The sequence below is a fragment of the Hemitrygon akajei genome, chromosome 22 (genome assembly GCF_048418815.1).
Source record: "Hemitrygon akajei chromosome 22, sHemAka1.3, whole genome shotgun sequence".
Lineage (NCBI taxonomy): Eukaryota > Metazoa > Chordata > Chondrichthyes > Myliobatiformes > Dasyatidae > Hemitrygon > Hemitrygon akajei.
The window spans coordinates 8,504,898-8,524,730 of NC_133145.1; positions in this window are offsets into that span (position 1 = coordinate 8,504,898).

Here is a 19,833-nt window from a genome sequence, read left to right on the forward strand (position 1 = left end):
ATGGACTTCAGTAAGGCTTTTGACAAGGTCCCACATGGGAGGTTAGTTAGAAAGATTCAATCGCTAGGTATACATGGAGAGATAGTAAATTGGATTAGACATTGGCTCAATGGCAGAAGCCAGAGAGTGGTAGTGGAGGATTGCTCTATGGCCATCATTTCGGGATGAGAGAGGGAAAAGAACTGGCCCCGGGGAGGAATAGTGCCAAGTAGGAGGTCTATGGCACAGTTGTATGGCCAGTGTGGAGGTGGGGTGGTGGCCTTTCTTTTACTGAAAACCACAAGGAAATTAGCATATTCAGCTGGAATCCCAGACATTTCCACATCCTTAGCTGACACAGGAAGGGATTCATGGAACTGAGCTTGAGCTGGACCCGAACAGGTAGACAGGCATGCTGGTCCCCATTCTTGGAGTACCTTCAGAGACCAATCGATCTGGTTATGTCGGGATAACCAGGGAGACCAAGTACCAGTGGCAGTTCAGGTGAATTAACCAGATAGAAAGATATTTCTTCATGATGGTTGCCTCCTAGCACCAGTTGGGTGGAAAGGTGGATTTGGCTGGTTCCCAGAGGTTGACCATCTAGTGCCTTGATGTTGATCTTTTCTCTTAATTCCTGAGTTGGAACTCCCCATCTCTGAGTGAGAGAGATGTCCATAAGATTCCTGGCTGCACCAGAGTCAATAAACACTTTAAATTCATGGGTCTGAGACTTCCACAACAAGGAAGCTGTTGAGTATTACAGAATTAGGGGAAGCTAACTGAAGAGAGAACCAACCCATCAGGATTCCCCTCCCTGCTGACGGGTATTCTCTTTTACTAGATGCTTGGAACATGCCACCCGGAAGTGTCCTGGATCACCACAGTAAAGGCAGGAACCTGTTCTTCAGCGCTGCACTTGTTCATCCCGTTACAGGCGCATGTCTCATACTTGCATAGGCTCCTCCATGGGCTGGGTGATGAGAGAGGGGGAGAAGGCGAGGAATGACGGTGATCAGGTGGCACGTAGGAATTTTGAAGCATTCTTTCCCTGTGCCAGTCAGTTACCTGGTTGTCAACTCGAATAGCCAGATTAATCAGGTTATCTGCTTGTCCCAGACAGCAATCTCATGCTAGACCCTTGCATTCAGTCCATGCTGGAAGGCAGTGATGAGGGATCTCTCATTCTATCCTGGCTCTACAGCAAGGGTACCAAATTTAACTGCATAGGCTCTCACCGTTCCTCTGCTTTTGCGCAGGTCCAAGAGTCGGTGGGCAGCCTCCTGACCCCGTACTGGAAGATCAAAAACCCTTCTTAACTCCACCACAAAATGTTTGAATGACTGGGCTGTGGGGTATTCTTGCTCCTGTAAAACATTGAACAGGTTGAGTGGAGGTCCGTCAAGAAGCATGACCTTGTATGCCAACTTTCGCGTTTCATCACCAAAACGATGGGTAATAAAATTCCTGCAACCATCGGGATCACCAGAATATCTGCCTGGTGGTGAAATACTCAGTTCCTGTACGGTCGTGGGAGTCAGTTCTGGTCTGGGCATGGGAGCAGGAGCATTAGTAGCAGAGATTGTCGGGGCAGCAGAAAAGGAGGACCTGCGAGATGCTGGGAATGGGACTGAGGCATTCTGAAGCTGCTGAACTGAGTTGGCAAGAACGTTAATGGCTGTCAGCTGATGCTGGCTGTTCACAGTAAGTTCGTGGACGGCGGCCGTGAGTGCGGAAATCGCAGACACCTGAGTCCAATTGTCTGTGGTGAGCTGTTGAACAGTTGTGGCTAGGGCCGATACCTGTTCCTCCAAGTGAGACTGGGCTTGTCGGCAGAAGATTACCTGCCTCATTGCCTCCGTAACTTCACTGAGAACAGATTCCATTGCCTGTAGCTTGTCTCTTACCAGACCAATGAATCTCACGGCCAAGGTCAGCTGCCCTCTCTCTGCTGGGTCCATCTTTGTGTGTTCGAGACTTGCTGTTACCAAGTTTGGATATGGCCCAAGTGTGGAGTGAGAGAGAGTGAAGTAAATCAATAGTTCACAGACTTCAATGCGAAGTGTTAAAAGGAAAATAAAACAATAAATGCTAGGCCAAACAGGGCTGTTAACTAAAACTCTCAAATGGAAAATGAAGCCTACACTGCGGCTGAAAAGAACATCTAAACATTAAACGAATACCGCTAGTCTTCAAAGTCAATTGACTCAGGGAATTTCTCAGGGAAGGCCGAATGCAAACAGGCAGCGAAGTGTTGATGTGACTAAACACATTGATGAAGGAAGAGCAGTAGATGTAGTGTATATGGATTTCAGCAAAGCTTTTGATAAGGTACCCCATGCAAGGCTTATTGAGAAAGTAAGGGGGCATGGGATCGAAGGGGATATTGCTTTGTGGATCCAGAACTGGCTTGCCCACAGAAGGCAAAGAGTGGTTGTAGGCGGGTCATATCCTACATAGAGGTCGGTCACCAGTGGAGTGCAACACAAAGGTTGGAGGTGTTGTGGATAGTGTGGCGGGCTGTCAGAGGTTACAGGGGGACATTGATAGGATGCAAAACTTGGCTGAGAAGTGGCAGATGGAGTTCAACCCAGATAAGTATGAGATTTTGGTAGGTCAAATATGATGGCAGAATATAGTATCAATGGTAAGACTCTTAGCAGTGTGGAAGATCAGAGGGATCTTAGGGTCTGAGTCCATAGGACACTCAAAGCAGCTGTGCTGGTTGACTCTGTGGTTAAGAAGGCGTATGATGTATTGGCCTTCATCAATTGTGGAACTGAATTTAGGAGCCGAGAGGTAATGTTTCAGCTATATAGGACCCTGGTCAGACCCCACTTGAAGTACTGTGCTCAGTTTTGGTCGCCTCACTACAGGAAGGATGTGGAAGCCATAGAAAGGGTGCAGAGGAGATTTACAAGGATGCTGCCTGGATTGGGGAGGATCCCTTATGAGAATAGGTTGAGTGAACTTAGATTTTTCTCCTTGAAGTGAAGGAGGATGAGAGGTGACCTAAATAGAGGTGTATAAGATGATGAGAGGCATTGATCGTGTGGATAGTCAGAGGCTTTTTCCCAGGGCTGAAATAGTTGCCACAAGAGGACACAGGTTTAAGGTGCTGGGGAGCAGGTACAGAGGAAATGTCAGGGGTAAGTTTTTTACTCAGACAGTGGTGAGTGCGTGGAATGGGCTGCCAGCAATGGTGGTGGAGGCGGATATGATAGGGTCTTTTAAGAGACTTTTGGATAGGTACATGGAGCTTAGTAAACTAGAGGGCTATGGGTAAGTCTAGTAATTTCTAAGGTAGGGACATGTTCAGCACAACTTTGTGGGCCGAAGGGCTTGTATTGTGCTGTAGGTTTTCTATGTTTCTATGTAGTGCAAGTAGACAATAAGCTGCAAGATCATAATGAAGTAGATTGCGAGACCAAGAGTCCGTCTTATCTACCTATGGCACTAGTGGTGCATCACAGGTTCTTGCCACCATTGGGGAAAATTGAGTCAAAATTCCATGAAATATTACTTAACTCTCCAGTTAGCATGGGATGGCTCATTCAATAACAGCTTGCTTTCAATGGCATGACATCAAGCCAAAGGAGGCATGGGATAAGTGGAACCTTGGCTGTTTGGATAAAAAATTGGCTTAAAGGAAGAAAGCAGAGGGTAGTTGTAGAAGGAAAGTATTCTGCCTGGAGGTCGGTGACTAGTGGAGTGCCGCAGGGATCTGTCCTGGGGCCCCTCCTATTTGTGATTTTTATAAATGACCTGGATGTAGAGGCGGAAGGATGGGTGAGTAAGTTTGCAGATGACACGAAGATTGGAGGAGTTGTGGATGGAGCTGTAGGTTGTCAAGGTTACAAGAGGATATAGACAGGCTGCAAAGCTGGGCAGAAAAATGGAAGATGGAGTTCAATCCAGACAAGTGTGAGGTGATGCATTTTGGAAGGACAAACCTGAAGTCTGAGTACAGGATTAATGACCAGTTACTTAAGAGTGCAGATGAACAAAGAGACCTTGGGGTTCAAATCCATACATCCCTTAAGGTCGCTGCGCAGATTGATAGGGTAGTTAAGAAGGCCATGGGATGCTAGGCTTCATTAACAGGGGGATTGAGTTCAAGAGTAGAGAGGTCATGTTGCAACTCTACAAATCTCTGGTGAGACCTCACTTAGAGTATTGTGTTCAATTCTGGTCACCTCATTATAGGAAGGATGTGGAAGCTATGGAGAGAATGCAGAGGAGATTTACCAGGATGTTGCCTGGTTTGGAGAACAAGTCATATGAAGCAAGGTTAGCAGAGCTGGGACTTTTCTCTTTGGAGCGTAGAAGAATGAGAGGGGACTTGATAGAGGTCTACAAGATTATGAGAGGCATAGATAGGGTGGATAGTCAGTACCTGTTTCCCAGGGTACCAATAGCAAACACCAGAGGGCATATGTACAAAATTAAGGGAGGGAAGTTTAGAGGAGACATCAGGGCTAAGTTTTTTACACAGAGGGTTGTGAGTGCCTGGAATGACTTGCCAGGGATGGTGGTGGAGGCTAAAACATTAGGGGTATTTAAGAGCCTCTTGGACAGGCACATGGATGAAAGAAAAATGGAGGGTTATGGGGTAGTGGAGGTTTAGTACTTTTTTAACGATTATATGGGTCGGCACAACATGGAGGGCTGAAGAGCCTTACTGTGCTGTAATGTTCTATGGTTCTAAGGTGGCAATCAGACAGGTAAAAATGTAGGTTTAAAGGAGGATCTTAATGGAGATGAAGCTGTAGAGAGTTCAAAGGAGGCAACTGGAGAGAGAGAGAGAGAGAGAGAGAGAGAGAGAGAGAGAGAGAGGAGAGAGAGAGAGAGAGAGAGAGAGAGAGAGAGAGAGAGAGAGAGAGAGAGAGAGAGAGAGAGAGAGAGAGAGAGAGAGAGAGAGAGAGAGAGAGAGAGAGAATCTAAATGACCTAGAATAGCTAATGGTGGAAAATTGAAACTGGGGCTGCAGAGAGACCAAGATTTTTATAGTGATGAACTCTCCAGGAACATGTCCACCAGAGTTGGCAACTCTTGTAAGGGATCAATTTCATGTGCCACATCACCAAACCTATTCAAAAGTGGTGGAAGGCAGAGTTCCCAGGGATTTGTGGGGTTAGGGAAGGTTTTAGTGAAAGGATGAGGTGAGACCAGGGATGGAATATGGCTCAAACAAGCTAATATGGACTGGTTAGCACATGGTGGATGGGTAAATGGAACCTGTACAAGTTCCTTCCCTGATTGTCTCTGCCTGATCTAATTACAGGTCCCCAGCAAACTTGTTCTTCAGAAGTAACACACACAAAATGCTGAAGAAACTCAGCAGGTCAGGCAGTATCTATGGAAAAGAGTTAACAGGATGTTTTGGGCTGAGACCCTTCATCTGGGCAGGGATGTCATGACAAATATAAAAGTGATTTTGGCATCAATCATTCTGTTGGCAATAGGGACACATCACATCTTCGCTTGAAATTTCTCCTGAGTTTATAGATGAAATTAGGAATTCCAGAACAGGTAGCAATAAATCTGTACTCCACCATCGTGATGCACTATCTACTACTCTCACATATCCACTGTGGACTTGCTTTAAATAAGAGATGCTCTTCAATTCCAGACTCATGAAGAATGGCATCCAGGGATGTGGCACATGAAATCAAACTATTATGAAAGACTCTGTGGGACATTTTCCCACAGATGTCATCACACTACCAACTATGTTGTCTATTCTGACAATTTTATTACAAATCCATTGAAAACTATGGCATAGAAAAGAATCTCCAACACCCTTTGCAAGTAATAAACAAAATTCTTCAACGAAGTATACAAATATTTTAATGCCCTTATTAATTTTCCAGATACAATTCTGAAGAAAAACTGGAGAACTGGCAACTTATTAGCTTCCTATGAAAAGCTGAGTTGGGCTGTGTTGACGAGCAACTTGTGGACAAAATTAAATAAACTGCTGTCTTTTTATCAAAAATATTTGAGGTCAGTTGTAGGACAATGGTAGACTATGGCTCCTACTCATGACCTCTTGCATTCCCTGCCTTCCGATGTGATGGACTCACAGACTTGTAACACGTGACATAGTAATATTTATTAAAAATATTGTCATGCTTACAACAGCCAGGGCACTATCATTTCCAATCCTCGATGACAGACAAGGACCTTCCAGAATTTGTGATAGTCCCCTCCCGCGCGCGCGCGCTGCGCGCACACACACACGCACACGCACACACACACACACACACACACATTCCTTATAGATAAAGTGAGACTGAAATGGCCTTGCCAGTTCCAGCAATGTTGCACATCAAATAATAGCTTGGATTCTCAAAATGCCCCCATTTCAATTCACAAAGCCTTGGAATTCTGCAGCTGGAAGTATTTGGCTGAATGTGCCTGCAGAAGGTGTCCTTGAGGAGCTAAGCAAGTCAGGCAGAATGTATGGACAGTAACATCTTAGGACGAAACACTTGACTGATTGATGTTAGACATTGGTAAACTCAGGGTTCAGATCAATAAATTAGCCACACCGAAGGCGTGTTGGCAGAGGGAACCCTCGGCCAGTGTTACTTACACCAAGCTCTAGGATCTAGCCACACTTTGCACTGACCTGATTATAGTCAGTTGTTGAATAAGAAGCTGGGAAAGGCCACTTGACCCCTCAAGCCTTCCCTTGGCTCCCTGTAATGCAAGCACCAGCCAATCTTTATCAGTGACTCCACAACTATAGCTCTCTTTGTGAGGATTCCAATGAGCACAATGTACACTATTGTGGTTAAGTTTATTTTATCATATTATGTAACTTAAATTTCCAGTTAATGTATGTCTGTAAAGTACTGCTGCAAATAGCTAATGTTCATGGCATTTACTGCATATCACAGGTGTGTTACTGTATATCCTGGGTAGGTTACTGTATATCCCAGGTATATTAATGTATACCTCATGTGTGTTACTGTCTATCCAAGGTTTGTTACTTTATATACCAGCTGTTACTGTATATTCTTGGTATGTTACCATATACCCAGGATGTGTTACTGTATATCCCAGAATTGTTACTGTATATCCTGTGTGTGTTACTGTATATCCCAGGTTTGTTACTGTATATCCCAGGTGTGTTACTGTATATCCCAGGTTTATTAATGTATATCCCGGGTGTGTTACTGTATATCCCAGGTTTGTTAATGTATATCCCGGGTGTGTTACTGAATATCCTGTGTGTGTTACTGTATATCCCAGGTTTGTTACTGTATATCCCAGGTTTGTTAATGTATATCCCGGGTGTGTTACTGTATATCCTGGTTGTATTATTGCATATCCCAGGTGTGTTACTGTGTATTCAGGGTGCATTACTATATATCCCTGGTGTGTTACTGTATATCCCAGTTGTATTACTGTATATCCCAGGTGTGTTACTGTGTATTCAGGGTGTGTCACTGTATATCCCTGGTGTGTTACTGTGTATTCAGGGTGTGTTACTGTATATCCCTGGTGTAATAGTGTATAACCCTGCATGTGTTATTGTATATCCTTAGTATGTTACCGTACATCCTGTGCTTTACTGGTGTTAACTGTATATCCAAGTTTGTTACCGCCTATCCTGTATTTGTTACTGTGTATCCTGGGTGTGTTACTGTATATCCCGAGTGTGTTACTGTATATCCCAGGTGTGTTACTATATATCTTGTGTGTACTCTTGCATATCCTGTTTGTTACTGTATATCCTGTGTGTGTTACTGTATATCTTGTGTGTGTTACTGTATATCCTGGTTTTGTTAATGTATATCCTGTATGTGTTACTGTATAGCCCGTGTGTTTTACTATATATCCCAGGTGTGTTACCGTACATCCTGTGTGTGTTATGTATATCCTGGTGTGTTACTGTATAGCCCGTGTGTGTGACTGTATAACCCTGCAGGTCATACTGCATGTTCCCGCAAGTACTGTTCTATATCCTCTGTAAGTTACTGTATATCCTGTGAGTGTTACTGCATATCCTGTGTGCTCTATATATACTCTGTGTGTTACTGTATATCCTGTGAGTGTTACTGCATATCCTGTGTGCTCTATATATACTCTGTGTGTTACTGTATATCCTGTGAGTGTTACTGCATATCCTGTGTGCTCTATATATACTCTGTGTGTTACTGTATATCCTGTGAGTGTTACTGCATATCCTGTGTGCTCTATATATACTCTGTGTGTTACTGTATATCCTGTGAGTGTTACTGCATATCCTGTGTGCTCTATATATACTCTGTGTGTTACTGTATATCCTGGCTATATTACTTTATATTGCAGGTGTGTTACTGTCTATCCAAGGCTGTCCTGTATATCCCCAATAATGTTACTGTATACCCCAGGAGTGTTACTGTGTATCCCATGTGTGTTACTCCGTACCCTGGGTATGATATTGTATATCCTAGGTATGATACTGTATTTCATAGGTGTGTCACTGTATATCCCATATGCGTTACTATGTATCCCATGAGTGTTACTGTATATCCTGGGTGTGTTACTGTATATCCCGGATTTGTTACTGTATATCCCGGGTGTGTTATTGTATATCCTGGTTATATTTGCAAACGCTGACAAAACATGAACTTGAACTTGAGCACTCAGTTGGAAGTAATGTCGGTTCATCTCTCTGTCATCTGGGAGATGGACTACTCTGAAACAATGCTCCGTAGTTTTTGAAACCCTATCAGTAAGAATATTCTCTCAGCATTCATCCTGTAGTTCTCCTGAGAAGCTTCTTTGATTTAATAAGATCTCCCCTCACTCTTCGAAATTGCACCCTTTCTTCATACACCAATCCTTCAAGCCAGGTGCCAACCAGTGAACCTTCCTTCACCACTGAGGTCAAAACTGTTCTGAGCAAATCAAAAGTATGGAGTAGCTTAACATGTCAAGTAGAATCTTTAGAAATGGACAGTAACATATCAGGTCGACACCTGTCATCTGGATTGATGAAGGGACAGTCCAGAAAGATGCTGCCTGACTTGCTGTGTTCCTCCAGCAGCTCATTTTTCATTCCAGTTTCCAACATCTGCAGTCTTGTAGCAATATGCTTATTCTTTGAACTGCTCTACAACAGAATCCATAGCATCTGTCATGCACCTGGCCCTGACACACCCAGAAAGCAAGGAAACTATCAGACTGCTATTTCCAGATTTCAGTTCAGTGTTCAACATAGACCTTGGCAAACAAACTCCTACTCCACAGTCTAAATACACCACTGTGTAATTAGTGTTGGACTTCCTACCAACAGACCTCAGATAGTCAGGATGTACAACTGCTCCCTTCTCAAGGATGAGTTCACTTCTCAACAAAAGTGTTCCCATAGGGCTCTGTGCTGACCCACCCCTCCCCAAAGGGCTCTGTGCTGACCCACCCCTCCCCACAGGGCTGTGTGCTGAACAACAACCCCCCCAGGGCTGTGTCCTGAACAAACCACCCCCCAGGGCTGTGTGCTGAACAAACCCCCCCCCCCCCCCAGGGCTGCGTGCTGAACAACAACCCCTCCTCCCGGGGCTGTCTGCTGAACAAACCGCCCCCCAGGGTTGTGTGCTGATCAACCCCCCACCCCCCCCCCCAGGGTTGTGTGTTGAACAACCCCCTCCCCCACAAGGCTGTGTGCTGAATCCCCCTCCACCCAGGGTTGTGTGTTGAGCCCCCCCCCCCTCCGGGGGGTGGGCATTAAATTAGATGTGGCTTATTTGGTCCAAGTGAAATCATCTTGACAAGTTTGAAAGGCCCATTCAAGTCAAATTGGAAATTTCCAGCCTGAGCTATTCCTTTTATTTGGGCTTGTGTGCTTTAAATAGCTGTGTTCCCTTCCCTAAGAAATCACACAATTGGAGAGAATATGGTCAGTCATGATACTCAAAGTTCAAAATACATTTATTATCGAAGTATGTATACATTATACAACCATCCAGAAAACAAAGAAACACAATAAAATCCATGGGAACCCCACACAGCAAAGACTGACAAACATCCAATGTGTGACAAAATAACAAATAATAACTCACAGAGCAAGAACCACTGAGTTCCCAAGGAGCCTGATGGCTGCAGGCCACAAATGCAGAGTCAGTTCAGTGCTGAAGCAAGTGAAGCTGGTCCAGTAACAGCGAGAAGTGAGGGAGATGGGTCAAACACGGGCTCATTTGGGGCATTTTGGCTAACACTGAGTTGTAAGCTAAACATCGGTTCACCCTCGGCCTCGACACCTTAACCTCTGGATCTAGTCGTCATGTTGTGTGGCAGAATTCTGTGCTACAACTACTGCACCTGCGGATGGAAAGAACATACTCACCCACCAAGTGATAGTTTATTAATGCCTTTCTGCCTTGCCTTGGTGACTTGACCAAGTTTAACCCCATAAAGACACCTAACACTTCCTATTTAATGATAACTTATTCCAGAATTTCAACATATCCCACCCCCTCCCAAATTTTCCATCTTAAATGTGCTTATTTAAAGCTTCACCTATACCCTTTGGTTCTAGGCACAGATTACCTAAATTACAGATTACCCATTTGACCCTTTAGACCACCTGGGGTCCATGGTTGGTTAAATGGGAAGGCTCTATGGCATCAAAAGGTTGGGAGCCCCTGGTTTAAAGAGTTAAGGAGGATACAGCATTTTAATATTTTGAATAGAGGTAGAAATTGTTTTAAAAGATTGGGGATTGAGAGCGATAGGTTTCTGGCACAGAGGAGGAGTTGAGACCTGTTGTAGATCAACTATGATCATATAGAAGGTGGGACAGGCTTATCTATGAGTGTCAGCTCATTTCCATCACTCCTGCATCTTCCTGTGATTTATCTGCATATCCACATTTTGTTTTGCACCCATATCACATGTAAAGCTTCTATAACCTTGTATGTTGAGTTGTCATTCCTCCTCTTCTTTGAAGCAAAACTCTGTGATAATAACAATATCACATTACCATAATCAATCCTGGTTTCATTACACTCATTGCATTAAAACAGATGTGGTTTAGCCTTGCTTTATGATATGCATGTCTCCTTTGCCTTTTGGATTAGCTCCTTCTTTGTTTGATGGTGCCTTCCTCTGATAGTACATCTACTCACTGTCCCATCCCCTGCAAAGGGAATTTGAACCTTCCCCAGTGGCACTAACAAACCTCCTTAGGAGGGAATGCAATGGGTGGAATGTCAGTGTGAGAGTGTTTTAGAAACTATGTTGCACCTTGCTTCTGGGAATCTAACTCCAATCAGAGGATTGTTACTACTCTTCAACCATCAGGCTCTTGAACAAAAGGTTCACTTGATCCATCATTGAAATGTTCCCACAACCAATGGACTCACTTTCAAGGACTCTTCATCTCATGTTCTCAACACTTATTGCTTATTTCTTTCTTTTTGCATTGCACTGCTTGTTGTTTTCTGCACTCTGGTTGAACACCCTAGTTGGGTGCCCGTTCATTGATTCTGTTGTAGTTACTGCTGCACCTGATGACCCTGTGATCTCTGTCACAGAGGCTGATGTTAGACTGTCTTTAAAGAAAGTGAACTCACAAGGCAGAAGATCCCAATGGAGTACCTGGTAAGGCTCTGAAAACCTGTGCCAACCAACTAGCAGGAGTATTCAAGGACATTTTCAACCTCTCACTGCTACGGGCAGAAGTTCCCACTTGCTTCAAAAAGACAACAATTATACCAATGCTTAAGAAGAAGAATGTGAGCTGCATTAATGACTGTCGTCTGGTAGCACTCACATCAACAGTAATGAAATGCTTTGAGAGGTTGGTCATGACTAGACTGAACTCCTGCCTCAGCAAGGACCTGGACCCATTGCAATTTGCCTATCACCTCAATAGGTCAACGGCAGACACAATCTCAATGGCTTTCCACACGGCTTTAGACCACCTGGACAACACAAACACCTATTTCAGGATGCTGTTCATCAAGTATAGCTCAGCATTTAATACTATCATTCCCACAACCCTGATTGAGAAGTTGCAGAACCTGGGTCTCTGTACCTCCCTCTGCAATTGTATCCTCGACTTCCTAACCAGAAGATCATTATCTGTGCAGATATGTGATAACATATCCTCCTCGCTGACGATCAACACTGGCGCATCTCAGGGGTGTTTGCTTAGCCCACTGCTCTTACTTTCTATATACACATGACTGTGTGGCTAGGTATAGCTAAAATACCATCTATAAATTTGCTGACAATACAACCATTGTTGGTTGAATCTCAGGTGGTGACGAGAGACTGTACAGGAGTGAGATATCCCAACTAGTTGAATGGTGCTACAGCAACAACCTGGCACTCAACGTCAATAAGACAAAAGAGCTGCTTGTGGACTTCAGGAAGGGTAAGACGAAGTAACATATACCAATACTCATAGAAGGATCAGAAGTGGAGAGAGTGAGCAGTTTCAAGTTCTTGGGTGTCAAAATCTCTGAGGATCTAGCCTGGTCCCAACATATCGATGTAGTTATAAAGAAGGCAAGACAACGTCTGTATTTCATTAGGAGTTTGGAGAGATTTGGCATGTCAACAAATACACTCAAAAACTTTTATAGTTGTACTGTGGAGAGCATTAGCGAGCATGCCCACAAGAAAATTAATCTCAGGGTTATATAACATACATGTATTTTGATAATGTAATTTACTTTGAACTTTGTACTTTGGAACTGGTAAGTGTAGAACAAAAACATAGAGGTACAGAATCCTGAAGTCCCACAACATTAGGTTCAAGAACAGCTACATTCCTTAACTAATGACCATTTAACCAAGCTGTACAGCTCAGATCACTTCCTCAGTACAACATCACTGTGAGTACTTTAATCACAATAGAATCTGGGGGGGGGGGGTTCTTTTGTTCTAATTATGTTCTTTCTTGTACTTTCATATGTTTAATTTATACCTTTTTGTGAATGTATATTTCTAAAACTATGTGTGTCTGCTGCTGCTTCAAATACATTTTTCAAAGCACCTGTGCATACATGTAAGTGTGCAGACTACAATAAACCCAACATTCAGCAATCTATCTCAGCTATTCCAATTCATTTGCTATGGGGTGAGGTCAATGTGGCAGATCCAGTCTATCTTTTGAACTTTAGTGGCCTACCATACTGCACTACTGAAAGTTTGCAGTTTAGTCTACAGAGAAACATTTATCAGCATGGTAGCGAAGTGGTTAGCACAACGCTTTAGAGTACCAGTGACACGGGTTCAATTCCCATTGCTGTCTGTAAAGAGTTTGTACGTTCTCCCCCAATCACATGGGTTTCCTCACACAGTCCACAGACCTACTGTTTGGTAGGTTAACTGGTCATTGCAAATATTCCTAGGGTTAAATCAGTGGTTGCAGGGTGGCGCAGCTAGAAGGGCCAGAAAGGTCTATTCCGCACCGTATCTCAACAAATAAACTTTAAAAAATCAACATCATGCAATCATCTGATTTCATTAAGGATCCTTACTGATTTTTTCAAACAGTTCAAATATAAAATTCATTCATAATTAAAAATAAAAACAAAAAAGAAATAAAGTAATGCAAAACTTCCATGCACGGTCTTTCCATTCAGTGCTGTTCATTAGGTATTTTTACAGACCATAGCACCATTGCTACACATGCACCCCACCCCAGGGTGATCAAACATTTCTTTTTTTTTGTAATTTTTTTTTATTAAGTTCATCATCAAACAAGCATTTCCATAAGATGTATTTCAGACATTGTACATATATATCATATATATCACAAATCTCCACATAGTATTTATCTGAGCTATACACTTATAGAAAAGAGTGGAAAGAAAAAACAAGCAAAAGGAAAAAACTAAGTACAAGTAGGGAGTGATCTTTTTTTTACAACATATTCATTGATTTGTGAGAATAAAATCAGGCCTATGAGGCATTATGTAGTTAAACCATTTTTCCCAGTATGAATCAAATTGTTCCAGCTTATGATTAACAGATGCTGTTATCTTCTCCATTTTGTAAATGTCCATTGTAATTTCCATCCATGCATTTAAAGTTGGGCTCTCCTGTGATAACCATTTCCTAGTAAGGGTCTTTTTACCAGCCACCAACAGTATATTCATTGAATATTTATCTCTTTTCAACTATTCTTGAGGTATATACCCAAACTATATGGTCTTACTCTCTAACGGTATTTCACATTTAAAGATGTAGGGCGTTGTGTATCCTCCTCCAATAGTCTTTGATAACAGGGCATTCCCAAAAAATATGATAATGATTTGCATTTTGATTTCCACAATTTCTCCAGTAAACAGAGAGGTTACTATCATAATGGGATTTCTGAGAGGGTGTAATAAAATATCTTATCAAGTTTTTCCATCTGAACTCCCTCCATTTCTGTGAACTGGTACACTTCCATTGATATCTCCATATTATTGTCCATTCTTCCTCAGATATAATTATCCCTCCTTCCTTCTCCCATTTTGTTTTAATGTATGAAGTCGAATGTGTTTTAAGATTTGACAAACCCTTATACATGCTTGAAATGATTCTACTACCATTATCTGAATTATATGCTTTTCTAAATAGGTCTATCAAGCATGTACTTGCCTTGGTTACATTTTTAAGCGTCCTATTAACATATTGTCACAACTGTAAATACCGATAAAAATCTTGTTTTTCTAATAAGTGTTTCTCTTTAAGCATTTCAAAACTGAACAGTGTTCCTTCTTTCATTATGTTGCAAAGAACTGTTATTCCTTTAGCTGTCCAGTCCTTAAATCTAGCATCCAGTTTATTCAGCGTAAAATCCGAGTCATATGCACACCATTTAAGAATTGCAATATCTCCCTCTAGATTATATTCTTTTATAGTAGTTTTCCATATTTTAAGAGTCAATTTCACCCATGGGTTATCAATAGTATTTATGTACCTTTACAGGTTGTTATCAGCCAAAATTGCTTGTATGGGGATGGGAAGTACCCGCTCTTCAATGTTTTTTCATTGAGTGTCATATGATGGGTTGCACCAACATATCACCACCCTCAACTGTGCTGCAAAATAATAATCTCTAAGAGAAGGTAGGCCCCATCCCCCCTTTTCCTTTGCTAATTGCAAAGTTTTGAGACGAACTCTAGGCCTCTTACCTTGCCAAATATACCTTGATAACATCTTGTTCCATTGATTGAATTGATTTTGATTAATCTCTATTGGTAGGGTCTGAAAGAGATATAACAGTCTGGGCAGTATATTCATTTTAATAGACTCAATCCTTGAACTGAGACTGAAAAAAGGAATCAGGTTCCATCTTGCCATATCTTCCTTAATTTTTTATATAAAGACTGATAATTACATTCTGATAATTTTGCCAAATCTTTTGGCATAATGATGCCCAAGTATTTGAAAGACTCTGTGTGCCATGCCCAGGGGTATCTACTTTCAATTTCTCTTGGTGGGCTATAGTAATATGAAAGTAATTGGGTTTTATCGTTGTTGATCTTGTATCCTGATAATTGACCATATTGTTCAAAGGATTGCATCAATTTAGGTAAAGAGTATGTTGGTTGCCCTAGATAGATCAAAATGTCATCTGCGTAACAAGCCCGTTTATGCTCTGTCTCTTTAATAGTAATTCCCCTGATATCTTCATTTTGTCTGATGTATTGAGCTAATGGTTCCAGATATAATGTGGAGTAGCGGTGACCATGCACAACCCTGTCTCGTGCCCCTTTCTAGGGTAAGACTATTTGATAAATATCCATTGATTTTAATCCTAGCAATAGGATTGTCATATAGTGTCTGTATAGTTTTAATAATGGTGTCTTTGAAACCGAATCTATGTAAAACTCTGTAAAGAAAATTCCAATTAACTGAATCAAATGCCTTTTCAGCGTCCACGCTTATCACTATTGCATCAATTTTATTTTTTTGTATATGATCCATAATGTGAAGAGTCCTTCGTATATTGTCTTGTGTTTGGCATTGCCGTATAAAATCTGTCTGATCGTTACGTATCAGTATGGGTAGAAACTCTTCTAATCGTTTGGCCATGATGGAGGTAAATAATCTATAATCTACATTAAGAACGGATATTGGTCTAAATGACCCACATTCCATTTTATCCTTGCCTTCTTTCGGTATAGCTGAGATTATCACTTGCTTCCAACTTGGTGGTATTTGTACCTTTTTTAGAGCCCAGTTCAGTGTGGGGAGTAAAACAGGAATTAACTCATTCTTAAATTCTTTGTACCACTCTGCCGTATACCTATCTGATCCTGGTGCCTTGCTTAATTTAAGCCTACTAATTGCAGCTTTTAATTCAACTTCAGTTATGTCAACAGTCATCGTTCTAATTTGTTCTTCACTTAAAGTGGGTAACTCTAGAGAATTCAGAAAGGTGTCAGTTTGGGTTATGCTTCCCCCTAGAACTTTGGAACATAGAGTTTTGTAAAACACCTCAAAAGCTTCTTGAATTTCACTTAGCTTAATTTTTATCATTTTCATTCTTGGGTCCCTAATTCTATGAATTGTATTTTCTGCTATCTTTTTTTTCAGTTTCCACGCCAGTATTTTCATAGATTTCGATCCACTTTCATAACGTCTCTGTCTCCAACCTGAATGCCAGTAACTTGGAAAAGATCTTGGAATCTACATTCAATAAAGATATTGGTCTATAGGATGCACAGTCAGTAGGATCTTTATCTTTCTTCAGTATTAAAGAAATGGAAGCTCTATAAAAAGAGCTTTTTAAAAATTCTACTGTATACCCATCTGGACCTGGTGCTTTCCCAGAATTCATAGAAGAAATAACCCCTTTAATTTCTGCATCCGTAATAGGAGTTTCTAATATTGAACGATCATCTGATGATAATTTTGGAAAATTCAATTTCCCAAGAAAATCACACATGGTATTACAATCATTTGGGAATTCGGAATGATACAGGGAGGTATAAAAATCTTGAAATGATTTATTTATCTCATCATGGTTAACTGTCAGATCCCCATTCTGCTGACGGATCTTAGTAATTTGACGTTTAACCAAAGCATTCTTCAATTGACTAGCTAACAGTTTACCCGATTTATCACTATGTATATAAAAATCAGATCTGGTTTTCATTAATTGATTTTCAATCGAAGATGTAAATAATAAACTATGTTCCGTTTGAAGTTCAACTCTTTGTTTGTAAAGCTCCTTGCTAGGAGTAATTGAATATTTCTTGTCAATCTCTTTAATTTTATCAACCAATAAAAGAGTTTCCATCTTGATGCGTTTTCTCAGACCAACAGAATAGGAGATAATCTGTCCACGTATATATGCTTTAAAAGTGTCCCAAAGTGTTCCGCAAGAAATATCATCCGTGGAATTAGTTGAAAAGAAGAAATCAATCTGTTCCTTCATAAATTTAATAAAATCTGGATCTTGCAATAAGGTAGAGTCAAATCGCCATTGTCTAGCACTAAAAGCTGTCCAACCTGATTTTCCCAATCCCCCAATACAATTGTGACAATACCTTATTACATGCCCTTTCCAGCTCCCTTTGCAATCTCAACTCTACATCTTGGCTACTATTTAGAGGCCTATATATGATTCTCATAATAGTTTTTTTTTACCCTTGCAGTTTCTTAACTGCACCCACAAAGATTTGGCATTCTCTGACCCTATGTCACCTCTTTTTAAATATGTAATTCCATCTCTTACCAATAGAGCCACACCACCACCTATACTTAACACGACAAGGCAACAAGGTAACTGAAAGCAAGGAGCAACTGGGTGAGGCTGGCTGTTTCATATGAGTGAAAAAGGACTGTGTTTGAGAATTGGGTTTAAGTAGGCTGCAGGTGATGAATTAGAAACATGTGGCAGATGACTCATAATAACTGGGTGGAGACTGGCAGGAGCCTGCATGTGTAGGCCTGACAGGAGCTCCACCACCACCCCCCCCCCCCCCGCCCCTACAGCCATCCCTTGAAGGCCCAGAGCGATCCAAATGGCTATTGCAGAACTCTTTGATGAGTGATGGATCCAAGATGTAACTAGATGGCATCCAAAATCTATCCTCAGGGTCAAACTGCAATCGCAGAAAATCTAGGGATGGCCAGAGAGGGGTGAGGAGTGGTCCCACTGGAGTGCATGGAGTACATGCACTGTTAGGTGTATCAGCCAGAGCAGGCTTGTGCAGTAGGGCCAGGCGGATTAGTTTCTCAAGTCCAAAAATGATCAGGGTGAGGATCTGTGAGGATGGAATGATGGGCTGAAGATCGATCTCAATTTCAGATGAGTAAAACTGCCATAACAGGGTACCTGTTTTAGTGCTTTTGCAGCCAGGTCAATAGGAGATGATGAAGTTAAACTGCTTATAGAAGAGGGTGCAGTGAGCCTGACATACGTTGCGTTGGTGAGTCTGTTGAATGGACATGAGGTCAGTCCAGATCAGAAATGGCTTGGGTGTTTTCCATCAGCCAATGTCTCCATTTCCCCAAAGCCCATTTTATGGTAAGAAGCTCTCTGTCTCCTTTTCTGTAATAGTGCTGTGTAGAGTTGAACCTGTGCAAGAAGAAGGCACAAGAGCATATCTTCCCATCTGGTCCTCACTGGGAGAGGTGCCAGAGCCCTGATGTGTCCACCTCTGGCACAAAAGGTCTGAAGGGGTTTGGATGATGGAGAGTGGGAGATGGTGAAGTATCCCTTGAGCTCCTCAAAAGCATCATCTGTGGCAGCAGAGCAGCTTCTCCATGAGGTAAGAGATCTAGTGAATGAGGTGAGAGGACCAGCGATTTGCCTGTAGTTCCTGGTGAAAAAGTGGTTGAAGCTGGAGAAACCCAAGAAGCATTATAGCTGTTTGAGGGAGGGCCATTCAACGACAGCTCACATTTCCGCAGTGTCCGTGGTTACATTTGAGATAAAAGTATGATAGGTAAAAGGAGGAGATAGCAGAGGTACTTAATGAGTACTTTGCTTCAGTATTCACTATGGAAAAGGATCTTGGCAATTGTAGGGATGACTTACAGCGAACTGAAAAGCTTGAGCATGTAGATATTAAGAAAGAGGATGTGCTGGAGCTTTTGGAAAGCATCAAGTCGGATACGTCATCAGGACCGGACAAGATGTACCCCAGGCTACTGTGGAAGGTGAGGGAGTAGATTGCTGAGCATCTGGCAATAATCTTTGCATCATCAATGGGGACGGGAGAGGTTCTGGAGGATTGGAGGACTGCAGATGTTGTTCCGTTATTTAAGAAAGGGAATAGAGATAGCCCAGCAAATTATAGACCAGTGAGTCTTACTTCAGTGGTTGATAAATTGATGGAGCAGATCCTGAGAGATAGGATTTATGAACATTTGGGGAGGCATAATATGATTAGGAATAGTCAGCATGGCTTTGTGAAAGGCAGGTTGTGCATAACGAGCCTAATTGAACTTTTTGAGGATGTGACCAAACACATTGATGAAGGTAGAGCAGTAGATTTAGTGTATGTGGATTTCAGCAAGGCATTTGATAAGGTTTATTGAGAAAGTAAGGAGGCATGGGATCCAAGGGGACCTTGCTTTGTGGATCCAGAATTGGCTTGCCCACAGAAGGTAAAGGGTGGTTGTGGACAAGTTATATTCTGCATGGAGGTTGGTGACCAGTGGTGCACCTCAGGGATCTACTCTGGGGTCACTTCTCTTTGTGATTTTTATAAATGACCTGGATGAGAAAGTGGAGGGAGGGGTTAGTAAATTTGCTGATGACACAAAGGTTGAGGGTGTTGTGGATAGTGTGGAGGGCTGTCAAAGGTTACAGCAGGACATTAATAGGGTGCAAAACTGGGCTGAAAAGTGGCAGATGAAGTTCAACCCAGATAAGTTTGAGGTAGTTCATTTTGGTAGGTC